The sequence below is a fragment of the Salminus brasiliensis genome, chromosome 12 (assembly GCF_030463535.1).
Source record: "Salminus brasiliensis chromosome 12, fSalBra1.hap2, whole genome shotgun sequence".
In the NCBI taxonomy this organism is placed as follows: domain Eukaryota; kingdom Metazoa; phylum Chordata; class Actinopteri; order Characiformes; family Bryconidae; genus Salminus; species Salminus brasiliensis.
The window spans coordinates 25,417,003-25,429,320 of NC_132889.1; positions in this window are offsets into that span (position 1 = coordinate 25,417,003).

The window sequence follows — 12,318 nt, forward strand, 5'->3', positions numbered from 1 at the left end:
TCCTGGAAAGATCAGCACTTCTCCTTCTCAATGACATCTGATTCACTTGTTAATTTCCAGGTTCAATCGGTGTGTTTGAGCAGTAAATTCTGCAAACTGGGCTGGACTCCGGGCCTCGGTTATATGTCCTTGCTGTAAATACTGGCATTAAGTTTAAATAAATACATGTTCCTGTTCATTTCTCAGCATTACTGGAAACAAAACAGACACTGGAGAAAGAGTAACTGTTTAATTTGGGATTTGTTTCTGTGTGTCGTTTGAATAGAGACGAGCGTCACAGCAGAGAGGGTTCCTGATTTGGCAGCATGGATTATAAACCAAATATAAAATTTGGTTTGTTTTAGTGTTCTGCTCCATTCTCCTTAGCTGATATTAGGTCAAAATGAAATAAAGGCTGTGTTAAATGTGATTAGCAGTTAGCCCTGTCGCTAACATTAGCCATGAACTGCTGGCATCAGAAAGCGTCTTATGCAGCGTTAAAACAACACCGTTTTAGAGGTGTGTAGCACATCATTACTTCATTAATGTATCATGGTTATGATTAAGAAGTCAGTTGCCCCACACAGAGGCTCACTGAGCTATAGAGCCCTCATACCATGGTGCGGATGGTTCTGGATTCAAATTAGTACCTGTACCACACTCACTGCCCAATGGAAAAGCGCCCCTAGGATGCCACAGTGTCCACACTGACAAAATGCAATTCATGAGGTACACCTACAACAGAACTACTTAACAAAAGACTGAATCTTTGTAAGATAACCCTTCCAACAAAGTACTGTTGCTCCTCGGGCTGGTTGCTTTGCAGTCCGCAAGGGTGTAATGGGGCGACAGGTGGGCAGCACACCGAGGCCTCAGGGTTCAGTGGCCCTCTTGAGTAAGTGATACTGAAAAATGGTTCCTCTCTGCTCCTATCGTGGGGGCCTCATCAATCTGGGCTGCTGGAAATGGAGAGGAGATCCTCCGAGCCTTGATCTCGGCCCTCTGACCCGACTCAGTCATTAGTTTTCATTAGTTTGGGCTCAGACACTAAGCTCGACCCAGCAGTAGCCCAGCTTTTTAGTGCCCATGTGCTTTAAAACTCCACGTGCGGACCTCCAGCCCTCTAACCTGCAGCTTCTGAGCCTCTCCAGACTCCTCTAAATCAATATGGAAGGAAGCCTAGACATCTGCACTCTTCCAAAAGACCCCTGCTGCTGAGTTTCCTGGAGAAAGCCTCTCCATCATCCTCTTTTGGTCGTGCGTGGAGGAAAAAATGCAGAGGCCAGAGAGGTCAAAGGCCACAGAAAATACTGATTCTCCTCTGCTACAAATGTGAACGTTCTGCCCGACTAATCAACTTTGCAAGCAAAGCATTATTATTCATTTAGCCCTGTGATGTGGGCTACTGTTCGCTGACAGGAGTAAATGGTCCGGGACTGTTATACACACAACATGTGCGTCCCTGCTGCAGTGACTGTATTATGTTCATTTGTATTGTATGTCTTTATTTGGTTGTCCTTCCTGGTGTCCTCTTCGGCAGAGCTTAATGAAGCTGTTTTCCTAAAGGTCGTGACCTATGTAATCCCCTGACCTCTACTGCCATTGATACCTGAGCTGGACTTTGGCAGTGACCTGCCTTGACATGCCCGTGACAGAGGCTCTCACAGCTCCATGCACCATTGCCTCTTTCCACTGGAAGATGTGCTTACACAAAATAAAAAAAATAGTTATGATGTAGCTTTCTAGACATACAACTATAACCTATCCGAGGCCATGCCTCAAGTGGTTTTACCATGGTTAAAGCATGGCACAAAGCCACAGACGCTGTAACAAATTGTTAAAAAACACTACATGTCCAAAATACACCTGCAATTTTTTTTTTTTCTGAAATCAAAGGTATTATTAAAGAATTGGCCCCTTCATCACTGCAGTAACAGCCTCTACTCCCACTGGAAAGGAGATAATGTCACGAGAAGTTCATTTTTCGTACTCCTTCACTACACCAGCTCTAAAGTGAAGTTAGCTGTTTCCGAGATGCTGTCAACCTTCGCCCGGGACCCTATTATCAAGCACTTTTGGACATCAGTCAAATCATGTCCTTTGCCTGTGATGATAATTTTACTACAACTGACTTGTGTGCTCGCTTGTTTATACGTGCAACAAACCTTGTCACGTGTCATCTATAACATCCCAGGCCAAGTTTATTCTAAACCAGGGTGGTCATAATATTCTGATATTACTGTGACTTGTACTGTGCCAAGCAAGATAAGGGCCATAGATTGCCCAATGAGCAGCAGAACGGTATATATATATATGCAACTTAAAACCAGCTGCTTCTGGATGCAAGTTTACAAGCAGTCCGATTCTAAAGTTAATGAACCAATGAGTGAATCTATGAATGTGTGGACTGTTTCCCAACATCCAATAGTTTGAAAAAACTCAACACCCAGTGCGAATGGAGCGAATATTCTACACCATCCAGAAACATTGATGCACAGACATGGCATACCAACCCAGCGTTTAGGGTTTGCTGGTGTGCGTTGGTGAATGTTAGACCCTGAGCTTTATAGCCATTGCATCCAAAGCTTATAAATTAACTTTTATCCTGTATTCCACCTAGGGATGTCAGCTGTTGCCTCATAGACACATTTCTACAGGTCTCCAGGTCTCCACAGTTATGCTTTGCCTGGAACAATTGCCTGCAGGGATTATAAGGCTTTTAGGGCCCGATACTGAGAAGCAATGGCTTGTTGTGTCTTTAAAGCTGCACTTGGGGCTGTAATGATACCTCACACCAGGCCTAAATGAAAATGTTAGGGCATGGTTGGGAGGGGCATACTGCAAGCCCAAACTAGAAAGGTTGTTTCTACAGGGATCTGATGGCAGAAAATGATGGCTATCTCGACACCTCTGAGACACTAAACGCAGGTTTGGGATACAGACCTGTTAGGAACGCTGTGAAGGTTGGCTCCAGCCTCATTACAACCTGTGCACGACCCCAGACACTTATTCAATACCACTTTTGTGCTTTCAAAGCAAACACAAAGGCCGAAAGAAAACCTGTACCAGAACACTGTCTGTTTCGAACTGTGTTTAGGTTCACTGTATTAAAGTTCTTCTTCCTTATTTCTTTATTATAACTTAAGTCAATAAGTTACATGGAGATCCCTAATCAAAAAGCATAAAGTTTCTGACACTTGTTAAAGGAATAGTTAATCCAATTTACTTTGTTTGATTCAATTACAAATCTCCAGCTAGCTTCTGCAAGTATCACACCTTTCATGGTCACATTAGTGAATGTCAGTATTTCTCACAGCTCAGCTACAGTAAAACTAGAGAAGTAATAGTTAAGATGTACACCAGCGTGAGCTAATGGTATCACACAATGTTATTAGCCATGCAGTAACCGGCAAAACTGGCAGCAAATTAAAGAATTTGCACTTTAGGATTACTGGAGTGTTTATCTTCAACGCTATAGCTCACTTTGGAACATATTTTACTTTACCTTTATCACTGCTAGCTTGCTAGAAATTCAGGAATGTGTGCAGGACTGTTTGAGGTCACACAACACTTGAAGGTCTTGAAAGAATTACCCTGCTAACAGCTACTACAGCTACTTACAGCCATGCACACATACCAGCAGGGGACATGCCACGCAGTCTTCCTCCAAAGCCACCGGCTCCAGTGAGTAAACATCTGCTCCCTGCCAAACTCTTCCCTCTACAAGGCTTTTCAAGGGGAACATGGAAAGTGAAAAAAAGCACCGTGAACGTCCAAACTATGGCCGGCAGTGGTGAATGTTGGTTAAGGTAAAGGTGCTCTGCCTTTGAAATCAGTGTTTATTGCAGAAATAGTATATAGTATGTGATATATAGTGCGTAAAGCTGTTGTAGTGTTGAAATAATTCAGCCATTAGCCATTCTGTGGCAGTTCTCCAGTCAGTGTATAGCAAACACTCTGTAGTGAATAGTAAAAGTTACCCACTCTAAATGGCCTCCCTATTGCACAAACCTGCTTATAATCAGCTGGCGAAATATATGGAAATGTGAAAAGGCCCTTTCAGGCCTGTGAAACCCGTGAAAAATCTGCCTCACCACTTTTAAAAAGTGAATTTTCCATCAGAAATTTCACTCTGTCAGTATGAACATACAGCCTCTTAAAGATTAAAAAAGTCACTGTTGTAAAGATTCTTTACCAGTTTAAAGGTCCTTTGCACACACCCATCTGTTCTACAACATATTTCTTTCTGAAACCAAAAGTTGTTCTTCTATGGTAGCGCTGTGCCATGTATGGACACTAAGCTGCAACAGAAGCTAGATTTCAATTCATCACGTTTGCTGAAGGGATGCTTACATTTCAGCCTGGACTGCCTTTTTAACAGCGCATGCCTCAATTCACTCGTGAAGGGCTTTGCCAATCACTTATATGCTTATCAGCCATATATCAGTCTTCAAGGCACAGTATTAGAAACAATGGTTCTCAACCTCTGTCTTGGAGTAGCAATACCCCACCTATTTTTAGACTTACTTCTGCTCACAACACACCTGATGCAACTAATGAAGTCTTAAGACTTCAAAGGCCTTTAAGAAGTGCACTGGTGTTTTACAGCAGGGAAAAAACTAGAACATCCAAACCAGTGGTGCTCCAGGACTAGAATTGAGCTCCATTGTTATAAGGGAAACAAAGTTTGGAAAATGTTCAAATGAAAAAAAAGAATTTGTGTTTTTGGTACATAGAACCCACCTTGTAGGTGGAGTTCGGGGGAAAGGTACAACTCAAGAAAACAGGCCTTTAATGACATGGTCTTTTTCCGCACACGCAGTTTGAGAAGCTGCAAGTCTGACATTGGACCCAGATCAGCCTTTCAAATGAAGACATTAGTGCTCACATATTTGCGTACTTTGGAGATTAGCTCTGACACCTGTGTCATCCAAAGCCACTTTAAAGCTTTCAGAAGAAGCCTAGAAGCATCAGTGGTGGCACATTCTGAGGGGGGGGGGGGGTAGACAGCTGCTGTCCTGAGGCAAAAGCCCGCCCACACTGCCAAGCATCGCTGTGTAACAGCAGTGCACTCACCTCTTCACAGCTATCCTACCAAACCCACCAAGGGAGTCATATGCTTACGGGTGTGGCTGCTGGTGCCGTGCACGTGTGTGTATTTTTTGCAGCACATCTGCATTAGGGTGAAAGGTTTGCGTGCAGATGTGTGAAGAAAACATAAGGACATAAGGAAGCTGTTCAGCTGTACGTGATAATGTCGTGTTGACATACATGAGGGCAAAAAAAGATGTTCTTTGTTAAGCTATTGGATAGTTGTGTTAGACTGAAGCTATTCACTAAACCACATGAGATATTATGGGATCAAGTGCATAGAAGGGCTGTTGACATGAGGCTGTGCATTTACTTATGATGAATAGTTGTGTTTTAAAGGTATTTGGGCAAACAAGACTGTCTTCACCTCAAACTGCTCGTTTGGAATGAAGAATTAAGTGCATGTAAGCTATTGCATTTAGACTGACTGCGCTGCTTGTACTTGTTTGTAGATTTGTTACCATGAAGGTTCATTAAAGGTTCTTGGCTCCATCTTATGGTTGTAGGAAAACCCTTTAAAGGTGCCGTTTACGATTCTGAAGAACATCAAACTGCTGCTACAATTGCTGCTGCTAATGCTATTATTGTGATTATCCATCATAAATATTGGCAAAACAATACCGACCTATTTCTGTGAAACAGCAAAAGTAAGTGAATGCTGCCCACCAATCCAGCAGTAATAGAGCATCATCCTCATCCCTTTTTATGCCTTTCAACGATCGGATGTCTCTCACCGTCTTGTCTCTTGGGGAGGGCAAAATAAAATGTGCATGTGCGTCCAGACCGGCTATGAAAACAAAGAGCAGAGAACAATGCACACATCAGGTGTATGACTGCATTCTCCTTCACTCCACTACATCTTTACATAGAAATGAGTTGTTTGCTGTCAGATATATCGACCTTTAATTAGGACATTTGCATCCTTCTAAGCATTCCGAAAAGGCCTAAAGATTTGGTTGCAAAAAAGAAAATTGTCCAATAACTGTCCAGTTATTTTCCTTGGTTTCCTCGCATTGGTTGGGACTGATAAAGGATTAAACAAGCATGTTCTGCTTTTCATTGGGTGGGACCAATTACACAATTACAAAAGCATCACTCTGGGCTTTCTGGAAGTACTAGATGCATCGCTGACTTTGAAAGCGACTGTGAATGCTAAAGAAGGAGAAAAGTAAAATTACAGTGCTACTCGTTACTAGGTTGACAGATTTTCTGTTGACCTATAGGGTGGCCAGTTTCCTAGATGACATACATATTTTTAAAATAAAGGTGCCAAATAAAGTTCTTTTGAAGGTTGCCCAGCAAACCTTTCCAATATTTTCCTAGAAGCACATATTCAAATCAAACACATTCAGTAAATTTAGTTTACTTTCCCATTACTTTAATTTCTTATGGTAGTTCCAACTAGATAATGACATTCCAAGACCAGTTCCAGTACCAGTTCCTTAAACATGATGTCTAGGCCAAGAACCAGTTAGGAACTTGTATTTTCAAGAGTGTAGTGTAATTATATGGCCACTGATTTTGTTGTCCTACCTCAGATTGTTTTTCATTTTTCCCTCTATCTGTCTATCTGTATGAATCATAAAGTCACTGTTGGGTATCTTAAATGTTTTCAAGTCTTGAACTGTATGGTATGCCAAATGTATTACAGAACTAAGCAACAAAACATGAGTTAACTCAGTAAAAGCCCTCCTGCCTTGGGGCAGTGAATGCAAGCAATAATTAGCTTTTATTCCTCTTGACATTCGTCGTTAGGGACACAGGTTGGAGTTTGGACTAGGTTGCTTTAAAGAATGACCTTATTTCCCTCGGCCTCTGGTTGAACTCCATTTAGGCTAGACTGTGCTCTGTAATTTGAGGATGCCTCTTATCACGCTCTGCCTTTATCCAGCTTTCAGGGACTGACAGCTCGCCTAGTGATTTATGTCAATAAACAGAGAGATTTGTTGTTGTTGCTTATTTTTAAGTGACTTTAGACACACGTTAAACATCAATCAACAGCTGTACACATCTCGCACAGTACTTCATGCAATCCAGTCTAATGAAACAAAAGGTTAGCATGCTTTTGTTAGAGTATGTATTTAAGCTTACTTTTCTTTATCACGTTTGGACTGGAACAGGTATGTATGGCCAGAGGCACTGAAACCATAAGGCTTTTATATCCATTGCCACATCCATGAAAAGGGTACAATAGCCTTGACCTTTAGTCAAGGTCAAGGTGCTTCATGCCAGGAGGCAAATCCCTAAGTACTGAAGTAGAGTGGGGAAAAATTAGGACATCAGAGATTGAGAAGGTCAATTTGGAAGCGCATGTCTTAAATCTAAAGGTTCTCAAAAAGGGTTTACATTTGACTCCCTAAGTAATGGATAGTTTTTTCAAGAACTATTTTTGTAAAAGGGATGTGTGAGAATCTTTTTACAATTTAAAGAACCTCCAAATAATATAAATCTTCTATACCAATTAAGGTTTTTTCTATACCAATTAAGACACTACAGATTACACTACAGATCAAAAATTCTATATAAAACCATGACAACTCCTACATCCTATGTTTTCTTCCTTGTAATTTCACACATGTTTGTGTGGTTTCATGTATCTTAAACAGTAGTGATTTATTTTAACATGTCTAGTTTCCAACCTCTCTTCATCTCTTAGAATCAAACAAATTGGTTTTGCTAATTTGGCTTTAGAACTGATTTGTCCAAGGCACTGCCAGTATGATTTGAGGATTGCTGGTTCGAATCCCGGGTCATGCTGCTTGCCATCAGCAGCCATAGTCTAAGAGAGCACAATTGGCCTTGCTCTCTCAGGGGTGGGCTGATGGCACTTCTTTTTCATATTACTCCTAGTGTGGTGTTGTTCAGCACAGGTGACTGATGGTTGTTGAATCTGAGCTTGAGAGCTATGCTTTGCTCAGAGCGTGATGGATACCTATCAATGCTGCATCATCGGCAGTTTGAAAAAAGGCAGTGGCATAAGTGGTCTATTTTACCTCGATGTTTTACCTCAGATAACTACTGTTAGGTACTAGCTGACAATCGTCTGGTAGTCAAATCCCAGCAAATTCAGGAGTTAAGTTCATTCTGCATTGCTGTCTTTCCATATCCCAGTTTTCAATGCGAACTAGCTCAGGTATCTGTGATCTGTCAAAATATCAGCCATTAGAAATACATTAGAGGTCCTTTAAATCCTTACAATTCCTAACTAGTTTTCTTCTCATATTTTTAACTGGTGTGTAAACATTTTGCAATCCCCTCAGCCTTTATAAGGCAGTGTGTTCTGTAAAAAGGTAAAGGTGCACATATTTGTCACTGTACACTGTACAGCGAAATGTGTCCTCTGCATTTAACCCATCTGGTAGTGAACACACACTCACACACACACGTGTTAGGGGCAGTGAGTACACACACACTCCAGCGCCCGGGGAGCAGAGAGGGTAAAGGGCCTTGCTCAAGGACCCAACAGTGGCAACTTGCCGAGCCCGGGAATCGAACCCACAACCCTGTTATCGATATCCCGGCGCTCTAACCGCTGAGCCACCACTGTATTGTATGTACTGTATGTGTCTAAAAAGTCTATTGGCCTTTCAATGTTATCCCTAGTTAGTTCTATGTAGTGAATAGTGAACAAGTATATGAGTGAACCATTCTGAAAACAGCTCTTGTCCGAGTGCGCTCTTGTCCGTGCGCATTTACTGGGCAGCGAGCACCGGACCTATTTGTAAAACAACCTTGTGATTCCAGAGCAATTCATCAACTGGGGCTAACATAATTCTGCTTGATTTTCACAGAGGAATTTGCTGGAATTCGAGTAATTAATGCAATCAAACATAATTGTCGGAGTCAGAGTTTGCCATGTGACTCTTGTTGTAATTCCCATCTGATGCCAGATTTTGATTATCCTGAAAGGTTGATTATTTTGAAATAATATTGTTGCGCCGTAATGACAGCCGGTGGTGAGTCATAGCCAAGGCCGAACTGAAAGCTCATTGTTCCCTGCGGTCCCTCGATTCTCTTCTCATGACCAGGTTAGCCATTCAGCATATGTCCTAAGGAACATGCAGGAAGCGTGTGCAATTTGTTGTCCTATGAGAAACTGCAAATCTCAGCTGAATGACAAAATAAAAGATGTTTGCCAGACATTTCAGTCTAGCATTTCTGTCAGTAGGCTACCAAGGATCTGGTTCTCAGTAGAGTCTATACGAATGGTTTGTCAACAGGTGGTTTTAGCATTATGAGAAAGGACCTAGGGCCCCTATAAACCAAGGGAACAATGGAAAGTGTGTATTGTTTGTGTTCATAAGAGAATCTGAAATATATATTGCCACTGTCAAGTAAAAATTTGTATCTCCAAAATTTTAATGAAAGTCAATGTTTTGTACCAAGTTATTATTTGCTATTATGTTTTCTTGAGAAATGTCAATGCAGTTCTACCCCCAGTTATGCTAGTAGGATTATATGCAGTAATACCTTATTGGTTGGGCCTGTGAAAAAAGTGAGTAGGCCTACCTAATTCATGCTTCCACCTTTTGCTGACACACAACAACAAAATGAATGCTAATACTAGAGAATAGGATCACAACTTAATGTTAAATTGCTTCAGATACAGTTATTGGAGGCAGGTTAGGTATTAGCTGGCTATTGTTAGGTATTAGCTGTCTACTACAGCTGTCATTCTGGAGTTAAGTTCATGCTGCATTGCTGGCTTTCCTTATCCAGTTTAGCTTTTCAACATGGACGCCCCTGTTTCAGGGCAAAATAGCTCAGGTATCTGTGATGGGAAAAAAATATAGTTTACTATAATTATATTCCCTGTTAGTTTGGATTATGTTTGGTGACAATTAAGCTCTTTTTTTGTCAGACACAGGATTTGAGAAGACACATTCAAATGAAGACCTAATAATAACAACAAACAGGTGTGTTGAATGAATTAGGAACACACATTAGGAACCTGAGAAATGTCAGAAACCTGTTACAATGTCAGGCATTAGAAATGCTTAGTTGAGAATTCCTTACAGTTCTTTATAATTTCTTAGCAGTTTTATTCACTTTTAACTTGGTGTGTAAACATCTTAATTGCATGGTCTTTTTTTTAGTTTTGGAATCCCCTCAGTCCATACAGATATCATATGATTGATTTGTTAGCTGACAGAACAGAAAGATATCACACAGATATTCAGTGTGAACAGCTGTGTACATCAAGATGATCGGTGGTCATTTATGTAAATGCAAGAATTATATAAACTCAACCAGGTCAACGGTAGCACTCTTCGTTATGTGCACAATAGGACGACAGGCTCAACTTGTGCCGGTAAGGATGACAAAACGACAAAAAGACAAAAAAAAACAAAAACTTAAAACTGTCAAGCATCCTAAAACTAAAGAATTGCTACTGCTGGTGGGCAAGTGTTTATGGTCCATTTATGTCTTACCTTAGATACCACTTGATGCACTGTGATTGTTTCCTTTGACATTTGACACACAGCCCATTTTAGCTTTTGTAATAAAAGAGCAGAAATGCCAACTCCACAGACCACTGGTGACATTAACGGTTTGCACAGTGTTCTTGAATGCCTCATCCTTACTTCTCCAACAATCTTTGTCCCATCTGACTATAAGACGTCACTCTTTTTTTCCTTATCCTTATGGTCATCTGCAACCATTAATTAAGCTCAAAGGACTAGATTTTCTTGGACAGTAGCCTCTCAGTCCATGCCAATATAAAACTCACTTGACTGTAGGCAGTGACAGGCTGTGCCTTGGTCGTTCCTGGATTATTTCTGGGTTCCTGGGGCCATCTGTACCTATTTCTTCTAGGTTGAGGGTGACAGTTTGGGTCTTCTTTCAGCCCTTGGCAGTGGCTACACTTCTCAATAACTTGTACTTATGTACAATTATTTGACCAGATGATCTTGGAATGTTCAGTTGTTTAGAAAAGGCTCCACAGGACATTGTTTGACTTGTGTAAACCTATGATCATGTATTCGCAGATCTGCACTGAGCTCCTTGACTTTGATACTTGAAAATTAGACTTTTTGCTGAAGTCTTTTTGCAACAAAGCCTTTTCAACAGCACATTTTTATGTTTCCTGCACTCGGGTGCTTTTCTCAGTGTTCTCCATAAGCTTTGAAATTGGCCTTTATAACTGACTCCTTTCACAGCAAAGCACACGCTCATGTATTTCATGAAAGCATATATTATTGGCACAGAAAGAATCGACTTCTTGAACTACTAATTCTGTGCTGTAAAAAAACAAAACATGGAATGTATAATGACCACAAGAGTCATTATATAGAATATATATATATATATATATATATATATATATATATATATATATATATATATTATATATATATATAAGAATATATATATTTATTTACATCATCATACTTCAGCATTTGACTACTCCTATAGTCAGAATGAGTCATGCTTTTCATCTCTCAAAAAAAAAAAAAAAAAAACATTGGTCAGACTTAGTCTGATTGTCTGATACTATTTCTGGCTTTTTTTCCTTATTTGGTAAAAGAAGATGTTAAACAAATAGGATCAAGCTGCCCAGACATGTGCATTCTATGTGCATGCCTGAATTAAATAATGTGTTTACATACACAACCTTAAAGGGTACAAAAACACCGGCTTGGAGAAGCTGCAGAGGTTTTCAGCCGCCCTTGTGAAATCAAAGCTGTCGGCGTCCATAGATGGATCACATCTGGATTGTTTCACTGCTATTGTTGTGAGTGAAGAGAGGCATGAAGCGGACCAAGTACTGACTGGTGAAAAAGAGCTCCCTCAGTGTGTGATTTTAGACATAGACAGAAGGTTATACATTCTGTGAGGTACTGCTTACATTGATGCACACTAATAGATGATTTAAAATAAAGATTTATTTTATTTAATGAATGAATCTAAAAGGATACAAATAATATATATATACATATCAACAATATTTCCATGTATTGCAGCAGTAGTAGAAGCTATTTAGTGTTAAATTGAACCATTTTGAAGTTAAAGAATATTTAAAGGACATACTCTGATCAACCATAACATTAAAACCACTGGCAGGAGAACTAAATAACATTGCTATCTCGTTGCAGTGTGTCATGCCAGCTAGGCGTGGCAGTAAACCGGAAACACTTGCAGAGATGGAACGATGCAAGATTTTATTATAATCACAAAACATGGAATATAAACAAACATATAAAGGATAGCACAGGGGAGCAACAATCTAGTGGACAGAACTGTAAA